This window comes from Hyperolius riggenbachi, chromosome 3 (assembly GCF_040937935.1).
Source record: "Hyperolius riggenbachi isolate aHypRig1 chromosome 3, aHypRig1.pri, whole genome shotgun sequence".
NCBI lineage: Eukaryota > Metazoa > Chordata > Amphibia > Anura > Hyperoliidae > Hyperolius > Hyperolius riggenbachi.
The window spans coordinates 411,888,959-411,910,322 of NC_090648.1; the positions used below are offsets into that span (position 1 = coordinate 411,888,959).

Here is a 21,364-nt window from a genome sequence, read left to right on the forward strand (position 1 = left end):
ACCATCATTTTAACGACCGCCATGTTGGATTAAATCGTGAAGGATTATTGACTTTCACGTTAATTTGCCGGGATTGTGTAAACGATTATTTACATGAGCGTTCATTTCTGATGATGCCAACTATGCTTGCAGATTTGTTCGTCCTGCATCAGAAATCCCCAATCCATCTGGATGTGGGTACATAGCTTAAGTGTATGGGCACCTTTAGGCTACACAGAAATTGTAAAAAAATAAAAAATGGACGCATGCATACTGAAATGCTGTTTTTTTTTAAATATGCCTTTGCAAAATGAATCTTAAATTCAAGATATTATTCTTTAAATAGGGAACCATGTATATATCATTGCAGCACAGTAACGTAGTGAATAGCACTCTCACCTTGCAGCCCTGGGTCCCTGCTTTGAATCCCATCCAGGGCACTATCTGCACGGAGTTTGTATATTCTACCCAAGTCTACGTGGGTTTTGTCCCATACCCCAGAAACATACAGATAAGTTACTTGGCTTCCCCCTAAATTGGCCCTAGACTACAATGGACATATGACTGTAGTAGGGATTAGATTGCGAGCTCCTCTAAAAGACAGTTAGTGACAAGACTATATACTCTGTAAAGCGCTGCAAAAGATGTTAGCGCTATATAAATAATAATAACAGAAAATGTAATGAATCATAAAGGAAAGAATAGAAAATGTTAAAGCTAACATAACAGATTACTTGATTATGTAAATCTTGGCAAACCTCAAGAAATACCGTAGGTATTGTATAATATGAGACTAACATGGGTGCATCTGGAATGCACTACACAGGACAGGATGATGGTCAGTTTATACTATAAAGAAAATCTCAAAAATCAAAAACCTTACCATACAATTCCATCTTGATTTCAGCTCTTTTAGAAAAATGTTCAGGTTGCAGCCAATCTGAAATGAATAATTCATTGATTTGTTAAAAGAAAAAAAAAATAGTTTCAAGCTTTTCCTTCCACTGTGTTTTCATTGCACATTAGTAAAGTAGCCACTATTTGTTCCTAGAAACACATCAATAATAAGAGCTTCTTATGCCATCTGATGTTTTAAAGATGAAGATAAAAACAGTGTTTACTCTCCTCGACCAGTCTTGTGCTGGGATAGTATTTATTCATTGTTTTTCCTGTCATTTGGGCCCATATGCAATTAACTTTTTCACCTGAGTTAGCTCCTAGGAGATAATTTCCATCTTCTCTTTAAACTAATTTTTTTGCATTTCACAACTGAAAAGGTACCCAAAAGTTGGTGAAAAGTGCTATCAGATTTGAGTATTTTCTTGCTTGCTGGTGGCTTAAAAGACATTTTTAGAAATGACCCGAACCTCTGCTTTTCGGTTCGCGAACTTCCGCAAAAGTTCGGTTTGCGCAAACTTTCGCGAACCGCAATAGACTTCTATGGGGAGGCGAACTTTGAAAACTAGAACCACTTATGCTGGCCAGAAAAGTGTTGGAAAAGATGTTTCAAGTGGTCTAACACCTCGAGGGGGGCATGGCGGAGTGGGATAGACGCCAACAGTCCCGGGGAAAAATCTAGATTTGACGCAAAGCAGCGTTTTAAGGGCAGAAATCACATTGAATGCTAAATTGCAGGCCTAAAGTGCTTTAAAACATCTTGCATGTGTATACATCAATCAGGGAGTGTAATTAGAGTACTGCTTCACACTGACACACCAAACTCACATTGTAACGCACCGCAAACAGCTGTTTGTGTAATGACGGCCGTGCTGGACTAGTGCGCACCATGGCAAGAGTGCAGGCGGATTTCAAGCCCATATGGTCGCCGGGCTGTGGTAGCTCAGTGATAGAACAACAGTGACTGTCCAGCTGATCAAATTTGGTCTGTCCACAATGAAGCAACGACCTTATTATCTTGGGTGTGCCTCCCCCCTCAAGACTCTCATATAGCCGGCGGACATGGCTTCATTGTGATACCCAAGCCCCTTTACCGCTGCAAGGTAATGATCATGAAGGGGAATTGGCACATGCCATGCTAGCAGCAGCCTTAAAAATTCAGGAATCCACCTGGAGTCCTGGACCCTGTTGGTGGTGGCAGAGGTGCTGTGTGGGGAGCGACTTAGTCTTGGGGCAGGCAGTCAAGCGGCGTGCAGGCAGAGATGCTGTGTGTGGGGACTGACTTAGTCTTGGGTTAGCCCTCCAGGATCCATGCCTCATTCATTTTGATAAAGGTGAGGTACTGAACACTTTTGTGACTTGCGCTGAAGGTCCTTTCTGACAGGACGCTTGAGGCAGGGCAAGACAGAAGTTGGATGGCAAATTGGGACAGCTCTGGCCACAGGTCAAACCTGCGCACCCAGTAGTCCAAGGGTTCATTGCTGCTCACAGTGTCTACATCCACACTTAAGGCCAGGTAGTTGGCTACCTGCCGGTCCAGGCGTTGGTGGAGGGTGGATCCGGAAGGGCAAAGGCGAGGCGTTTGACTAAAGAATGTCTGCATGTCTGACATCACCATGAGATCGCTGGAGCATCCTGTCCTTGCCTGCGTGGACATGGGAGAAGGATTACTAGCAGTGGTACCTTTATTGCGTTGTGCTGTGACATCACCCTTAAACGCATTGTAAAGCATAGTTGCCAGCTTGTTCTGCATGTGCTGCATCATTTCTGCCTTCAGGTGAGTTGGTAACATGTCCGCCACTTTGTGCCTATACCGAGGGTCTACTAGCGTGGCCACCCAGTACAGCTCATTCCCCTTGAGTTTTTTTATAAGGGGGTCCCTCAACAGGCTGGACAGCATCAATGACGCCATCTCCACAAAGTTACAAGTCTGACTCCTCTTCCCCACACTACTCTTCCTCCTCTTCCTCCTCCCCCTCTGTGCTGCCGCAGGTGTTGAGGAAACATCTGGTTCTGATGAGAATTGATCCCACAATGCTTCCTCCCGTAACTGCTCCTCCACAGCTTGATCCACCACTCTACGCACGGCACGCTCCAGGAAGTAAGCGTATGGGATCAAGTCGTGGATGGTGCCCTCACTGTGACTAACCAGGTTGGTCACCTCCTCAAACGGCTGCATGAGCCTGCATGCATTTTGCATGAGTGTCCAGTTGTTGGGCCAGAACATCCCCATCTCCCCAGACTGTGTCCTTCTACTGTAGTTGTAGAGGTACTGGGTGACGACTTTCTCCTGTTCTAGCAGGCGAGAGAACATAAGGAGGGTAGAATTCCAGCGAGTCGGGCTATCGCAAATCAGGCGTCTCACCGGCAACTTGTTTCTCCGCTGAATGTCCGCAAAGCGTGCCATGGCCGTGTAAGACCGCCTGAAGTGCCCACACAACTTCCTGGCCTGCTTCAGGACGTCCTCTAAATCTGTGAATGACTACATTCAGCACATGTGCAATGCAGGTTACATGTGTCAGCTTTCCCAAATTCAAAGTGGAAATTAGATTGCTGCCGTTGTCACACACCATGTTGCCGATCTCCAGCTAGTGCGGGGTCAGCCACTGATCCACCTGTTTGTTAAGAGCAGCCAGGAGAGCTGCTCCAGTGTGACTCTCCGCTTTGAGGCAAGACATGTCTAAGATGGCGTGACACTGTTGTACCTGGCATGCAGCATAGACCCTGGGGAGCTGGGGCTGTGTAGCTAGAGAGGAGATCGCAGCACCAGTAGAGTTGAATTGCCACTCAGCCAAGGAGGAGGAGGACGACGACAGCAAAGAGGATGTAGCAGGAGGAGAGAAGGTGGCAGGAGGCTTGCCTGCAAGCCGTGGAGGTGTCACATGTTTGTCCGCTGCACAGCCAGGTACTCCCTGCTTCCCATCGGTCACCAGGTTGACCCAATGGGCTGTGTAAGTAATGTACCTGCCCTGACCGTGCTTGGCAGACCAGGCATCCGTGGTCAGGTGAAACCTTTACTCAACGCTGTGTGCCAGAGATGACACCACTTGCCTCTTAACTTCACGGTACAGTTTGGGTATCACCTTTTTAGAGAAATAATTGCGGCCTGGCATCTTCCACTGCGGTGTCTCAAAGGCCACAAATTTACGGAAGGCCTCAGAGTCCACCAGCTGGTATGGTAACAGCTCGTGGGCTAACAGTTCCGCCAAACCAGCTGTCAGATGGCTGGCAAGGGGGTGACTGGCAGAAATTGGCTTCTTTCGCTCAAAGATTTCCTTCACAGACACCTTGCTGCTGTGGGCAGAGGAGCAGGAACCGCTCAAGGTCAGAGGCGGAGTGGAGGAGGGTGGCTGTGAAGGTGCAAGGGAGAAAACGGCTGAAGATGCTGCACCTGAAGGAGGAAAACGAGAAGAAGGGTGGGCCCAGTGGCGTAGCTAAGGAGCTGTGGGCCCCGATGCAAGTTTTACAATGGGGCCCCCAAGCATTTTATAAATAACAATTGATACGATGCACCAAAACCTGACAATGGCAACTACAGTGTCAGAAGGGCAAGAAGGGAATGGGGAACAGTTAGTTAATGATTACCACTATTCAAAGTATCTAAAGAAGTGATTATTATGAGCACAGGACCAATAGAGAGCTAATACTATAGTTGAGGGAGGGCCCTTCGGGGCCCCTCTGGCCCAAGGGCCCCGATGCGGTCGCTACCTCTGCAACCCCTATTGCTACGCCCCTGAGGGTGGCTTTTCTTTTGTGTGCTGCTTTTCCTCTGGTGCACTTCCCATTGCAGTTTGTGCCTTTTCTCCATGTGCCTTCGTAAGGCAGTTGTCCCTACGTGGGTGTTGGCCTTTCCACGGCTCAATTTTTGGAGGCAGAGAGAACAGATGGCATTGCTCTGATCTACGGCAGACATACTAAAAAATGTCCAAACCGCTGAGCCCCCCTGGCGTGTTGGCACTATGGTGGCCTCAGCAGCTGATATTGAAGGGCATGTTGGCTGGCTGTAGATAGGTGGCGATACATGGAGCTGGACACTGCCGACAGCTGTTTCTGTCGACGAGCTCCCCCTGCTTCTTTCAGGAACTCGTCTCCTCCTACTCCTCTCTGATTCCTCTTCTGAACTGTCCCCCGATTCATCTCCTCTATTGGGAACATACGTGGCATCCGTATCATCGTCATCATCGTAATCATCCTGCCCAGCTTCGCTTGCCTCATACACCTCCAAAACTGCACCAACAGCAGGTATTTCATCCTCCTCCTCCTCACACAGCTAAGCAAGTTACACCACCTCATATGTCTGAGTAACTCAGACATATGAGGTGGTGTGACTTGCTTAGCGCCTTCATCTGGTTGTAACAATAATGGTTGTGCATCAGTGATTTCCCCACCAAATAACTCCTGCGAACCGTCAAATGGAATGGATGTGGTGCTTGTAGTAGCGCTGGTGGCTGCGGAAGATGAGGTGTTCTGTGTTAAATAATCAACCACGTCCTGACAATCTAGGGAGTTGATGGGACGTGCCTTCTTCTGAGCACTGTACTTTGGTGCAGGGCCACACGAAATCACATCAGCACGACCTTGCACAGACCTGCCGGGTGGCCTTCCTCTGGGTCTGCCTCTACCTGTTTTGTCCGTTTTGTCCATATGGGGGGGGGGATGAAGTGAAAGGTATGCACTGACTTGACTAATACAATGTGCAGTCACACAGGTGCAGTTAACAGGTATGCACGGAGTGGAATATCACACTGCGCGCACTCACGTAGGTAGGTGGGTGGGTGCACTGAACACAACAGGTAGGTATATGCAGTGATGGATATTACAAATGTGCACCTGTCACACACACGTACCATGAACAGGTACAGTGACTGGTGGTATTAAATATCACTCACGTAGGTAGGTGGGTGGGAAGGGAACAACAGGTAGTAGGTATATGCAGTGATGGGTATTATAATGTGCACCTGGCACAGTAGTAATTATACCACCAAGGGGCCAAAGGCCAGCTGCGACTGACTGACAGGACTGTATATAATGCAAGTGGGCCACAAAAAAAAAAATTTACAAGAACAAGATTAGCTCTCAAAAGAGCTGTTGAGGGGTGCTTTTTTAGCAATAACAATCAACCAGGAACAAGCTAACAAGCCTACAAGAGCCTAACTAAGCTTTCCCTATGAGAGTCTGCAGCAGCTATCCCTTCTCTATTTACTTCAGGCACACGAGTGAGTCCAATGCCTGGCGCTGCCTGCCTTTTATAAGGGGGGGTGGAGCTCCAGGAGGGAGTGTAGCCTAATTGGCTACAATGTGCCTGCTGACTGTGATGTAGAGGGTCAAAGTTGACCCTCATGATGCACTATGGGGGCGAACTGAACTTCCAGAAAAGTTAGCTGTTCTCCCCCAAACCCCGGAAGTCCGCCTGGAACCGTTTGCCGGCGAACCATTCGGGCCATCTCTAGACATTTTATGACAAAGGGCTGTATTCACAAAACTTCTCAAACATGACTTATGTATCACCTAATTAATAAAAATAACCATTTAGCACATTTGCAAGCAAAATAATCACTTAACCACTTGCCGACCGCCCACAGACCATGGGCGGCGGCAAAGATCGCAATACGCCCATCAGTAGTTGCGGACTAGCTGGCTGGGGATCGCGTGCTGCATGTCCGTGCAGCCGCCGGCAATAGGTTCCGCCCACCCGCGACCTCAACCCGCCGGCCAATTAGCAGCGCCGGCGGGTTGTTGACCCCCAATCTGCCGCGACATAAGCATATAATTCGCTTTGTAATGTACATGAAGCGTATTATACAGGCTGCCTCCTGCCCTGGTGGTCCCAGTGATCGAGGGACCACCAGGGCAGGTTGCAGCCCCGAGAGTGAAGCACAACACAGCACTGATCCTGCCCCCCCCCCCGCCCTCTGATCGCCCACAGCACCCTTCAGAGCCCCCTGCACCCAATCACCCCCCTAATCACCCATCAATCACTTTCTGTCACTATCTGTCAATGCTATTTTTTATATTAGGTCCTAAACTGCCCCCTGGGGGCTCCTGATCACCCCCTCCCCCCCACACACACCCTCAGATCCTCCCCAGACCCCCCCCCTGTTTACTGTATACATCTATTCTCCCCTGTAATCACCCACTGATCACCTGTCAATCACCCATCAATCACCCCCTGTCACTGCCAGATCGCCCGCAGACCCGCCCTCAGATCACCTCCCAAGTGCATTGTTTACATCTGTTCTCCCCTCTAATCACCCACTGATCACCCATCAATCACCCATCAATCACCCCCTGTCACCACCTGTCACTGCTACCCATCAGATCAGACCCTAATCTGCCCCTTGGGCACCCAATAACCCGCCCACACCCTTAAATATCCCCCTAGACCCCCCCCCCTGATCAACTCGCCAGTGCATTGCTTCCATATATTCTCCCCTGTAATTACCTACTGATCACCTATCATTCAACCTGTCATCCCGTCACCACCTATCACTGCTACCCATCAGATCTGCCCCTTGCGGGCACCCAATCACCCGCCCACGCCCTCAGAATGCTCTTAGACCCCAGCCCTGATCACCTCGCCAGTGCATTGCTTGCATCTATTCTCCCCTCTAATTACACCCTGATCACCTATCAATCACCCCGTCACCCCCTGTCACCACCTGTCACTGCTACCCATCAGATCAGACCCTAAACTGCCCCCTGCAGGCACCCAAATACCCGCCCACACCCTCAGTTCACCCTCAGACCCCGCCTGAACACCTCTCCAGTGCATTATTTACATCTGTTCTCCCCTCTAATCACCCACTGATCACCCATCAATCACCCATCAATCACCCCCTGTCACTGCTACCCATCATACCCATCAGATCAGACCCTCATCTGCCCCTTTGCAGGCACCCAATCACCCGACCATACCCTCAGATTGCCCTCAGACCCCCCCCCCCCCCCCCCGAATCACCTCCCCAGTGCATTGCTTGCATCTATTTCCCCCTCTAATCACACCTTGAGACACCCATCAATCACCTCCTGTCACCCCCTAGCACACCTACCCACCAGATCAGGCCCTAATTTACCCCGTGTGGGCTCCTGATCAGTCGACCAAACCCTCAGATCCCCCTCAGACCCAGGGGCGTAGCAATAGGGGGTGCAGAGGTTGCGACCGCATCGTGGGCCCTTGGGGCAGAGGAGCTCCAAAGGGCCCTCCCTTAACTGCAGTATTAGCTCTCTATTGGTCCTGTGTTCATAATAATCACTTCTATAGATAGTTTGAATAGTGGTAATCATTAACAAACTGTTCCCCATCCCCTTCTTGCACCTCTGACACTGTAGTTGCCATTGGCAGGTTTTGGTGCGCCGTATCAATTGTTATGTATAGAGTGCTTGGGGGGCCCCATTGTAAAACTTGCATCGGGGCCCACAGCTCCTTAGCTACACCACTGCTCAGACCCTATTCCGATCACCTCCCCAGTGCATTGATTGCATCTATTCTCCCCTCTTATCACCCCCTGAGACACCCATCAATCACCTCCTGTCACCCTCTAGCACTCCTTTCCATCAGATCAGGCCCTAATCTGCCCCCTTCAGGCTTCTGATCACCCGGCTGTACTCAGGAGAAGTAGTATAATGTGTTTTGGCGTGTATTTTTACACATACCCATGCTGGGTGGGATAAATCTCTCTGTAAATGGACAATTGTGTGTGAAAAAATTAAATAAACATACCCATGCTGTGTGGGAGAAATATGTCTGTTTTTTACACACACAATTGTCCATTTATAGAGATATTTCTCCCACCCAGCATGGGTATGTGTAAAAATACACCCCAAAACACATTATACAGTACTACTTCTCCTGAGTACGGCGATACCACATGTGTGACACTTTTTTTGCAGCCTTGGTGCGCTAAGGGGCCCAACATCCTATTCACAGGTCATTTTGAGGCATTTGGTTTCTAGACTACTCCTCACGGTTTAGGGCCCCTAAAATGCCAGGGCAGTATAGGAACCCCACAAATGACCCCATTCTAGAAAGAAGACACCCCAAGGTATTCCATTAGTAGTATGGTGAGTTTATAGAATATTTAATTTTTTGTCACAAGTTAGTGGAAATAGACACTTTGTGGAAAAAAAAAATCAATTTTCCGCTAACTTGTGACAAAAAATAAAATCTTCTATGAACGCACCATACTACTAATGGAATACCTTGGGGCGTCGTCTTTCTAAAATGGGGTCACTTGTGGGGTTTTATTTATGATGTACAAGGTAATATTCTGTGTCTGAAAACGTTTTCCTGTCTGCCTAGCTGAAGATACTGGCCATAGAGAGTATACTTAGGGTTGAGCCTCATACATGTGGTAGACGGTTCTCAGCCATCTCTGCTGAGAATCTGCCTTGTACGGTGGCTCTATTACTCCCCAATGCATCACGGAGAGGTATGAAGTGCCCGATCACATCGGCCAAGCACAGACCAAGCACATTATTTTCCTTCTTACCCCTCCTTTGTCCACCACTCCATAGTCCCTCCTCAGATTCACTAAAGCCTACTATAGCATGTAAACTAAATGTCCTTAATACTGGATAACTCCAAAGTTAAAGATTATGCATGGTTGTTTGTGAGAAGGAAGGCAAGGATTTTCACCTCGCACATTAAAAGCACCCCCCCCCCCCCCCCCAATGTTAAAACAAACGTAATGCCAGATACATCCAAAAGCAAAGACCAGTGCATAATTCTTTGTGAATAAGGAGGGGAGCATCTTTCACCTCGCACAGCTCCAAGCACCTTCCCACTGTTAAAACACATTGGGTTTGTGAAAACTGTGTGTGTGTGTTAGGGGCAGAGGGGGAGGATTAGCAGTGTTCTTGCTGACGCCTCACCTACTGGCCACAAAGCCATGTGTGAGAAATTGAGACTTGGGTTGCTCCAAATTCCAATACACTCAGCCCCCCCCCCCCATACAGTACACATGCACAGTTGCATACGCACAATTGAAGTGAGAAAATAAAATACAGGTACAACTTACTAGAGTGCAGTTGGTCACATTGCTTGCGCGAGTTCCTGTATTCAGCTGTAACAAGATATATGCATAATAATAATTAGGAAAGGTTAACCACTGCTCTTATATTGTAACAAGCGCTAGCTGCAGTAGTATTTATCAGAATATGTAAGAAGATGGGGGTTTACTATAGGACCCTGAGGAGACTATAAGGACTTGACTTACAAAAAATGTGTTTTATCCTAGCATGCTTATCCCATGACGTTAAAATAGCTGAGTAAAGCTACACAACGTCAGAGACTTGACATATTATAAATGTCTAGTTATTAATCGATGCACCATTGTCTAGACTACATCAATGTCAATGTTAAGGTGGCCACATGCGACAAAATTATTTTATATTTCTTTTCAATTCGAGAAAAACAATCAATTTTTCTGATTGTAATATTTTCAAAAGTCTGACCAATATATCATAAATCTGTGAAAAAGATGACAACTCAGAAAAAATAAATTTCCACCACTACCAATCAAGTTTTATTGAAAAAAAAATCAAAATGTAATCAGATTTCTTACTCGAATAGAAAAAAAATCTTTTTGAGTTTTCTGTACAACCGATCATTTTTTATTGAATTGCTTTTAAATCACATCTTTTTCTTGTATCATGTTTGGCCACCTATTCCTTTACATCTTTTGACCATCCCAAGACTATTGCTTTAAAAATGAACTAAAGTGTACCCGAGGCAACATGTGACATAACGAGATAAACATGTGTATGTGCAATACAAGACATATTAATAACCACGCTGTTTATCTTTTTTTATTTTTATTTTATTTAGTTTATAAAAGAGTACTTTTTTGGACATGTGACCGTGTCTGTCTAACTTGCTGGGAATATAGTGAACCTCACTGATAAGCAAATTACAGCAATAAAAGTTTTCCAGGCAGAATACAACTTCTGAGGGTAAGGAAGAGATAGAAAGCCAATAGTTCTTGAATTTGAACTCTGGGACACTTAATAAACTGCCATTGAGCAGAGACAATAAAACTTGCAAACTACTTTGTCAATGTTTAACCACTTCCCGACCGCCTAACGCACAGAGGCGGCCGGGAAGTGGAGCCCTGAAGGACCGGCTCACCCACAGAGGCGGCGGTCCTTCTAAGGGCATGGGCGGAGCGATCGCATCATCCGTGACGTGATCCTCCGCCGGCGCCTGTCACCGCTCGCCCGCCGCAACATCCCGCCGGCTATACGGAAGCGCCGGCGGGATGTTAACCCCGCGATCGCCGCATACAAAGTGTATAATACACTTTGTAATGTTTACAAAGTGTATTATACAGGCTGCCTCCTGCCCTGGTGGTCCCAGTGTCAGAGGGACCACCAGGGCAGGCTGCAGCCACCCTAGTCTGCACCCAAGCACACTGATTTCTCCCCCCCCCTGCCCTAGATCGCCCACAGCACCCATCAGACCCCCCCCTGCCCACCCCCCAGACCCCTGTTTGCACCCAATCACCCCCCTAATTACCCATCAATCACTCCCTGTCACTATCTGTCAACGCTATTTTTTTTTATCCCCCCCCCCCTGCTCCCTGCCCCCTCCTGATCACCCCCCACCCCTCAGATTCTCCCCAGACCCCCCCCCCCCCCCCAGACCACCCCCTGTTTACTGTATGCATCTATCCCCCTGATCACCTGTCAATCACCTGTCAATCACTTGTCAATCACCCGTCAATCACCCGTCAATCACCCCCTGTCACTGCCACCCATCAATCAGCCCCTAACCTGCCCCTTGCGGGCAATCTGATCACCCCCCCACACCAATAGATCGCCCACAGATCCGACATCAGATCACCTCCCAAATCCATTGTTTACATCTATTCTCTCCTCTAAACACCCACTAATTACCCATCAATCACCCATCAATCACCCCCTATCACCACCTGTCACTTTTACCTATCAGATCAGACCCTAATCTGCCCCTTGCGGGCACCCAATCACCCGCCCACATGCTCAGATTGCCCTCTGACCCCCCCTTATCAATTCACCAGTGCATTAATTACATCTGTTCTTCCCTGTAATAACCCACTGATCACCTGTCAATCACCTGCCAATCACCTATCACCCATCAATCACCCCCTGTCACTGCCACCCAACAATCAGCCCCTAACCTGCCCCTTGCGGGCAATCTGATCACCCACCCACACCAATAGATCGCCCGCAGATCCGACATCAGATCACCACCCAAGCGCAGCGTTTACATCTATTCTCTCCTCTAAACACCCACTAATTACCCATCAATCACCCCCTATCACCACCTGTCACTGTTACCCATCAGATCAGACCCTAATCTGCCCCTTGCGGGCACCCAATCACCCGCCTACACGCTCAGATTGCCCTCAGACCCCCCCTTATCAATTCGCCAGTGCAATATTTACATCTGTCCTTCCCTGTAATAACCCACTGATCACCTGTCAATCACCTGCCAATCACCTATCACCCATCAATCACCCCCTGTCACTGCCACCCATCAATCACCCCCTGTCACTGCCACCCATCAATCACCCGCTGTCACTGCCACCCATCAATCAGCCCCTAACCTGCCCCTTGCGGGCAAACTGATCACCCACCCACACCAATAGATCGCCCGCAGATCCGACATCAGATCACCACCCAAGCGCAGTGTTTCCATCTATTCTCTACCCTAAACACCCACTAATTACCCATCAATCACCCCCTGTCACTGCTACCTATCAGATTAGACCCCTATCTGCCCCTAGGGCACTCAATCACCCGCCCACACCCTCAGAATGCCCTCAGACCCCAGCCCTGATCACCTCGCCAGTGCATTGCTTGCATCTATTCCCCCCTCTAATCACACCTTGAGACACCCATCAATCACCTCCTGTCACCCCCTAGCACACCTACCCATCAGATCAGGCCCCAATTTGCCCTGTGTGGGCTCCTGATCACTCGGCCAAACCCTCAGATCCCCCTCAGACCCCCTTCCGATCACCTCCCCAGTGCATTGATTGCATCTATTTTCCCCTCTAACCACCCCCTGAGACACCCATCAATCACCTCCTGTCACCCCCCTAGCACTCCTATCCATCAGATCAGGCCCAATACAACCTGTCATCTAAAAGGCCACCCTGCTTATGACCGGTTCCACAAAATTCGCCCCCTCATAGACCACCTGTCATCAAAATTTGCAGATGCTTATACCCCTGAACAGTCATTTTGAGACATTTGGTTTCCAGACTACTCACGGTTTTGGGCCTGTAAAATGCCAGGGCGGTATAGGAACCCCACTAGTGACCCCATTTTAGAAAAAAAGACACCCCAAGGTATTCTGTTAGGTGTATGACGAGTTCATAGAAGATTTTATTTTTTGTCAAAAGTTAGCAGAAATTAATTTTTATTGGTTTTTTTTCACAAAGTGTCATTTTTCACTAACTTGTGACAAAAAATAAAATCTTCTATGAACTCGCCATACACCTAACAGAATACCTTGGGGTGTCTTCTTTCTAAAATGGGGTCACTTGTGGGGTTCCTATACTGCCCTGGCATTTTAGGGGCCCTAAACCGCGAGGAGTAGTCTAGAAAACAAATGCTTCAAAATGATCTGTGAATAGGACGTTGGGCCCCTTAGCGCACCTAGGCTGCAAAAAAGTGTCACACATGTGGTACCGCCGTACTCAGGAAAAGTAGTATAATGTGTTTTGGGGTGTATTTTTACACATACCCATGCTGGGTGGGAGAAATTTCTATGTAAATGGACAATTGTGTGTAAAAAAATCAAACAATTGTCATTTACAGAGATATTTCTCCCACTTAGCATGGGTATGTGTAAAAATACACCCCAAAACGCATTATACTACTTCTCCTGAGTACGGCGGTACCACATGTGTGGCACTTTTTTACACCCTAAGTACGCTAAGGGGCCCAAAGTCCAATGAGTACCTTTAGGATTTCACAGGTCATTTTGCGACATTTGGTTTCTAGACTACTCCTCACGGTTTAGGGCCCCTAAAATGCCAGGGCAGTATAGGAACCCCACAAATGACCCCATTCTAGAAAGAAGACACCCAAAGGTATTCCGTATGGAGTATGGTGAGTTCATAGAAAATTTTATTTTTTTGTCACAAGTTAGCGGAAAATGACACTTTGTGAAAAAAAACTATTAAAATCAATTTCCGCTAACTTGTGACAAAAAAATAAAAACTTCTATGAACTCACCATACTCCTAACGGAATACCTTGGGGTGTCTTCTTTCTAAAATGGGGTCATTAGTGGGGTTCCTATACTGCCCTGGCATTTTAGGGGCCCTAAACCGCGAGGAGTAGTCTTGAAACAAAAATGACCTGTGAAATCCTAAAGGTACTCATTGGACTTTGGGCCCCTTAGTGCAGTTAGGGTGCAAAAAAGTGCCACACATGTGGTATCGTCGTACTCGGGAGAAGTAGTATAATGTGTTTTGGGGTGTATTTTTACACATACCCATGCTGGGTGGGAGAAATACCTCTGTAAATGACAATCTTTTGATTTTTTTACACACAATTGTCCATTTACAGAGGTATTTCTCCCACCCAGCATGGGTATGTGTAAAAATACACCCCAAAACACATTGTACTACTTCTCCCGAGTATGGCGATACCACATGTGTGGCACTTTTTTGCACCCTTACTGCGCTAAAGGGCCCAAAGTCCAATGAGTACCTTTAGGATTTCACAGGTCATTTTGAGAAATTTAGTTTCAAGACTACTCCTCACGGTTTAGGGCCCCTAAAATGCCAGGGCAGTATAGGAACCCCACAAATGACCCCATTTTAGAAAGAAGACACCCCAAGGTATTCCGTTAGTAGTATGGCGAGTTCATAGAAGATTTTATTTTTTGTCACAAGTTAGCGGAAATTGATTTTAATTGTGTTTTTTCACAAAGTGTCATTTTCCGCTAACTTTTGACAAAAAATAAAATCTTCTATGAACTCACCATACTCCTAACGGAATACCTTGGGGTGTCTTCTTTCTAAAATGGGGTCATTTGTGGGGTTCCTATACTGCCCTGGCATTTTAGGGGCCCTAAACCGTGAGGAGTAGTCTTGAAACGAAATTTCTCAAAATGACCTGTGAAATCCTAAAGGTACTCATTGGACTTTGGGCCCTTTAGCGCAGTTAGGGTGCAAAAAAGTGCCACACATGTGGTATCGCCGTACTCAGGAGAAGTAGTATAATGTGTTTTGTGGTGTATTTTTACACATACCCATGCTGAGTGGGAGAAAGATCTCTGTAAATGGACAATTGTGTGTAAAAAAAATTAACAAATTGTCATTTACAGAGATATTTCTCCCACCCAGCATGGGTATGTGTAAAAATACACTCCAAAACACATTATACTACTTCTCCTGAGTACGGCAATACCACATGTGTGGCACTTTTTTGCAGCCTAACTGCGCTAAGGGGTCCAAAGTCCAATGAGCACCTTTAGGCTTTACAGGGGTGCTTACAATTTAGCACCCCCCAAAATGTCAGGACAGTAAACACACCCCACAAATGACCCCATTTTGGAAAGTAGACCCTTCAAGGTATTCAGAGAGGGGCATGGTGAGTCCGTGGCAGATTTCATTTTTTTTTGTCGCAAGTTAGAAGAAATGGAAACTTTTTTTTTTTTCTCACAAAGTGTCATTTTCCGCTTACTTGTGACAAAAAATAATATCTTCTATGAACTCACTATGCCTCTCAGTGAATACTTTGGGATGTCTTCTTTCCAAAATGGGGTCATTTGGGGGGTATTTATACTATCCTGGAATTCTAGCCCCTCATGAAACATGACAGGGGGTCAGAAAAGTCAGAGATGCTTGAAAATGGGAAAATTCACTTTTTGCACGATAGTTTGTAAACGCTATAACTTTTACCCAAACCAATAAATATACACTGAATGGGGTTTTTTTTAATCAAAAACATGTTTGTCCACATTTTTCGCGCTACATGTATACAGAAATTTTACTTTATTTGAAAAATGTCAGCACAGAAAGTTAAAAAAATCATTTTTTTGCCAAAATTCATGTCTTTTTTGATGAATATAATAAAAAGTAAAAATCGCAGGAGCAATCAAATAGCACCAAAAGAAAGCTTTATTAGTGACAAGAAAAGGAGCCAAAATTCATTTAGGTGGTAGGTTGTATGAGCGAGCAATAAACCGTGAAAGCTGCAGTGGTCTGAATGGAAAAAAAGTGGCCGGTCCTTAAGGGGTAGAAAGCCCTAGGTCCTCAAGTGGTTAAATATAAAATAAAACCATGGGATATTTTAAAAAAAGTATTTGGGGGGGGGGGGGGAATAGGAGGATAAATACAATTGTTTATCTCATCAGTTTTTTTTTTACCTTGACTTCACTATAAGACATTTCTGAGATCCTTGAAGATAGATCGCTGCCCTTGAGGAATCAGAAGGCTGAAGATGAACAGTGCCGTGAAGCATACAGTCAATAAAAAGTATGCTTCACTCTTACTGTTAGCATGCGCTTTTAGCAGTAATGCACGCATGCAGTGCATTACCATACTGCAACATGCCATACCGCAACACACCCACCAAGCTGTGAACATTGCATAGGTGGTGCATTGCAGTGCAGTAAGTTGCGTTATGAAGTCACTGTTACACTGCAATACACCACTGTGAATGTGGCCTTACAGTCATTAATGTAATAGCAACAGAAAAACCCACAGCAAGTCTCAGAAGAAGGTGAACATTTAATTATGTCAGCTTCTCATTGTTTGATCTCTTTCGCCTGGTGATGGTAACAGGAAAAAAAAGGGCGCAGGCAGCTAGTGGACAAAAAGGCCGCCGCCATTCACTCCCATAATAAATATCGTTTAATGGGCGCCGAACAGGAAAAAAGGGCGCCAGAGATTAATAATGTTTTACAAACGGCGCCCAGCGATTTTTAATGTTTTATAACTGTGCTTGTGATGATTTAGGTTTAGAAAATGCACCCGTGACGAATAACGTTCATAAAAATACTAAACATATTTATCCTACCTATTTAACTAAAACATTATTTAACATTTTATCCCTTACTGTTTGTAAAACATTATTATTCACAAAATAAAGCGATCAGTACGTAACCTAAATTGCAATATATTTTTTACAGTCACTATTAGTAAAACATTATTATCCACGTAATAAAGCGATCACTAAGGGTCGTGGTTAGGGTTAGGCACCACCAGGGGGGTCTTAGGGTTAGGCACCACCAGGGGGGTCTTAGGTTTAGGCACCACCAAGTGGGTCTTAGGTTTAGGCACCACCAGGGGGTCTTATGTTTTGGCACCACCAGGAGGTCTTAGGTTTAGGCACCACCACCCCTGGTGGTCTTAGGGTTAGGCACCACCAGGGGGGTCTTAGGTTTAGGCACCACCAGGGGGTCTTAGGTTTAGGCACCACCAGGGGGGTCTTAGGGTTAGGCACCACCAGGGGGGTCTTAGGTTTTGGCACCACCATGAGGTCTTAGGTTTAGGCACCACCCCCCTGGTGGTCTTAGGGTTAGGCACCACCAGGGGGGTCTTGGGTTTAGGCACCACCAGGGGAATCTTAGGGTTAGGCACCACCAGGGGGTCTAGGGGTTAGGGATAGGTACAGGTAGGGTTCTGTGTGAGAGTAGGGTTAGGTATAGTTACAGTACAATATACACCACCAGGAGGGTGGTTACGGTTAGGCACCACCAGAGGGGTCTTAGGGTTAGGCACCATCAGGGGGGTCTTAGGTTTAGGCACCACCAGGGGGGATCTTTGGTTTAGGCACCACCAGGGGGGTCTAGGGGTTAGGGATAGGTACATGGAGGGTTCTGTGAGAGAGTAGGGTTAGGTATAGTTTTAGTACAATTTTAGTAATACTTACTAATGTTTTACAACACTTATTATGAACGTAGTTATATTTATATCATCGTTATAAACAATATTTTCAGATTTTATTATAAGAAGAAACAAAAAATGAAGGTTATTCACAATAATATACAATTATAACGATTAAACATATATTATCGTTTTTTAAGAAACGTAATTATAAGTTTCACTTTTGAAACAGGGAAGATTAACGGTTTCACAATTGCCGATTTCATACACATTATTTAATGATTTAAACATTTGTAAAACATTATTTGTAAACGAAATACAGCACAATATTTTTATAAACGCTATTAATGCTGCCCTTTTTTCCCGACGCCCTTTTTTGACGTACGCCCTAGTGACTGCAGAACAGAAAATGGCCTCAATTCACTAAGCTTAACTCCTGTCTTTAATAACTCTTTAGAGCTGTTATACAGTTATCACCATGGTGATATTTGTGATAACTGTAAAACAGCTCTGAAGAGTTGTTAAAAGACAGGAGTTAAGCTTAGTGAATTGAGGCCTATGTCTCCTTACATAGCTGCGGACTAGAATGCATGTAAAAAGTTTTATGAAGTGGAAGACAGGAAGTTAAGAAGCGCACCGTTGGTAGAGGAGTTGTCACTTGCTGAAAAGTAGTACTTATGCGTTCTTTTATTTTTTGTTCACAAAGTATATTGAGGATTTTATTTTGTTGATATTGCATGAATTATCTTTGGTACTAACAACGTTTTCTGTCTGGTAGTTATTAAATACAGCTAGCGGGTACTCTGTGGTGGTGAGACAGGAAGCTACTTTATTTCCTCTGTCGTAGTAAAAAGTACTTCAGCGCAGCTACCTATGCAGGAAGCTAGTGATGAGGAAAAGACCACTTTTGTCTGTTTTAGATGAAATGACAAACATACAGGCATGTTTACTAGAAGACTAAAGAACAGTAATCCACAGTATCCAATTTTGATTGCCCAACTTTACCACTTCTATGAACTATGAGAGTTTACCCTGCAAAATCTGTTTATACAGTAGTATTGAAAATCTGTTTCCCCTCATTATACATAGAGGTGGCAAAATTGACCAGTTGTTTTTTAAATTCCTTTTTTATACCCGGCAAAGGGTGAATTGTGGCAATTTTTTCCCATTTCTTATTTATTAGCACCCCCATATTTCAACCCAAAGTGGGTGTTGCACCACCCCCTTTGCTGAGTGCCCCCAATTCCCGCACTGGATGTCTAGGACTAGTGCACACCAAAATCACTTTAGCAACCGCTAGCTCTTATCGATTGAGATTTTGTGAAGCAATTTTCATAGTGATTTTTATTGAATGAGCATTTTAGTTCATTCATTCAAGCTGAGTCGCTCCAAAAAATGCTACATGCAGTGCATTTGCGATTTTGAAAAAATCACAACGCTGCTGTGGAGACACCCTCACAAGGTAACATTAGCCAAGTGATTTTCAAAGTGCTTTGGATTTGAAAAGTGCTGCTGCGGTCTTTGTGCACCAGCCCTTTGTCAGAAATGCATTGCATTAGACTTACCAAAAGTCGATGTTGGAATTTGGTCTGAAAAGCCGGACAAAATCAAAAGATGGATGTTTGCAATTTTGTCTGCCTCTTTTCAAAGATTACTAAAGTGGCTACAGTAAAAAGACCTATGAACTTTATTTCGTGTTTGCTTTTACATTTATTTACTGAATCAACTAAAAGGGAATGTAGAATTCCACATAAATGGTACTGCCAAAATACACCTAGAAATTAGAACCTAAAAGAAACACACCTGAGCACAGAATTTAAAAGGAACACTGTGCAATAATAACAAAACACTTCTAGAAACACCTAGTAGATAACTACAGGTATTGTGTTTACTTCTGAAGACAACAATGGTCAAAAACAGAACTGCACGTGCATGCAAAACTTTTTCAAATAAAATATTATTAACACATACATTTTCATTTAAGTTTTCAGACATCTGTAATTTTGAAAACTTGCCAAAGCTGAAATCACACACCTTCCTGATCAGTCTGATCTCTTTGTGGATAACCAACAGCCCAGAAAACTTTCCATTTTGCTGCATAAGAAACTAACTGCAAACAGTAGGAAGTTTCTGCTCATTTTCCACTCCTTGACTAATCCAATCACTCAACTAATACATTCCCGTAGCACAGTCTCTGCAAAGAATCTTGTGCAATTAATTGCAATTTCATGCAAATTTTGCATGCTTTAGCCAAGTCGAAGGAAGATTTGTCAATAATCCCTAAATGTATAAAGCTAAAATGTAAGAATTGTTTGGTTTTTTTTCCAGCTACAGTAGAGTTTCACTTTAATCATTATGAAGAAGGGCACATACCGTTTTATATTCTAAATTTTCCATCATCTTCCAAATGTGATTTACCAGCAAAGGACAAGACATGCCTGGGCATGTATCGTAGGCTTTGTGAGGTGCAGAATATGCTCTCAGGAAACAGACCAGCATCACGACAATGGCATACTGTGACATGGTGAAGAGTGCTGTCCGATCTCTCAACTCACTATTGGTTTGCAGAAAAGTGCACCAGCGAAGCATGATCTGCAAGGTCACTTTATAGCCAGTTTTTATCTTAAGAAGTCAGGAAAGAATGAGTAATGGAGGTATGGTTGCTTTCCATGCTGGACGATTTAGGCAGGGACTTTCTATTTCTTCAGTAATTGGAGGTGGAACTTCCAGATATTAGTCACTTATGTATATTAAACTAACAAAAATGCTGCTCTTTTTAACCACACATACTGACCACAGTGACGGTTTCAGATGATCTGATAAAAAAAAGAGATCTGAGGTATGAAAAAGGAGGAAGCTATTTTATCTTCTTTTAGAGAAGGTTGAGTAAATATATCCTTCTCAGTGTAAATCGTCTTGCTGCAGGCATATTATGTGAGTGTGAGTGTGAGAGAGAAAAAAATGGAGACTGGTTAATTGGTTAAAGGAAAAAGGTTCCCCTATTTGGTCTAAATGCTTATTTACAGTATGTATGGAGGGCTGTGGTGGTGGGAGGGGGGTTCTTTGTTTGATTTAAAGTTGGTGGACATCATTTTAACCATTTCAGCCCCCGGGTATTTTTCACCTTATGCATCAGAGCAACTTTCACCTTCCATTCATTTGCCAATAACTTTATCACTAATTATCACAAAGAATTGATCTATATCTTGTTATTTCCGCCACCAATTAGGCTTTCTTTGGGTGGTACATTTTGCAAAGAATTATTTTTTTCTAAATGCATCTTAACAGGAATATTAAGAAAAAAATGGAAAGAATTAATTATTTTTCAGTTTTTATCCATTATAGCTTTAAAATAATACATGCTACCATAATTAAAACCTATGTATTTCATTTGCCCATTTGTCCTGGTTATTACACCTGTAACACTGGCTGTGATGCAGGCTATGAAGCGTACACTGAATATATGATAATCGAGGTCAGATCGTCAACTGAGGTCATACACAAAGTCAGAGATTTGCGGTACACAGGGACTGAGGCAGAGCAAGGTCAATAACAGACTAGGATCATACACAGGTAATCAGATGGCTAAAGTACAGTAGGCTAAGACAGGTGCGAAATTGTTATACAGGCCGAAGTCATACACATAGGTCAGATGTCAGT

At 44.9% G+C, this 21,364-nt stretch overlaps 1 long non-coding RNA gene across 1 annotated transcript; it reads right to left on the minus strand.

The window, feature by feature from the left end:
- Positions 1 to 861: 861 nt before the first annotated feature.
- LOC137561614 (uncharacterized) lies at positions 862 to 20,155 on the minus strand. Its single transcript, XR_011030070.1, has 3 exons — positions 20,078 to 20,155; positions 9,894 to 9,938; positions 862 to 919 (listed from the first exon to the last, which is right to left on the minus strand). It is a non-coding gene; the product is annotated as an uncharacterized lncRNA (long non-coding RNA).
- Between the last annotated feature and the right edge of the window lie 1,209 nt (positions 20,156 to 21,364).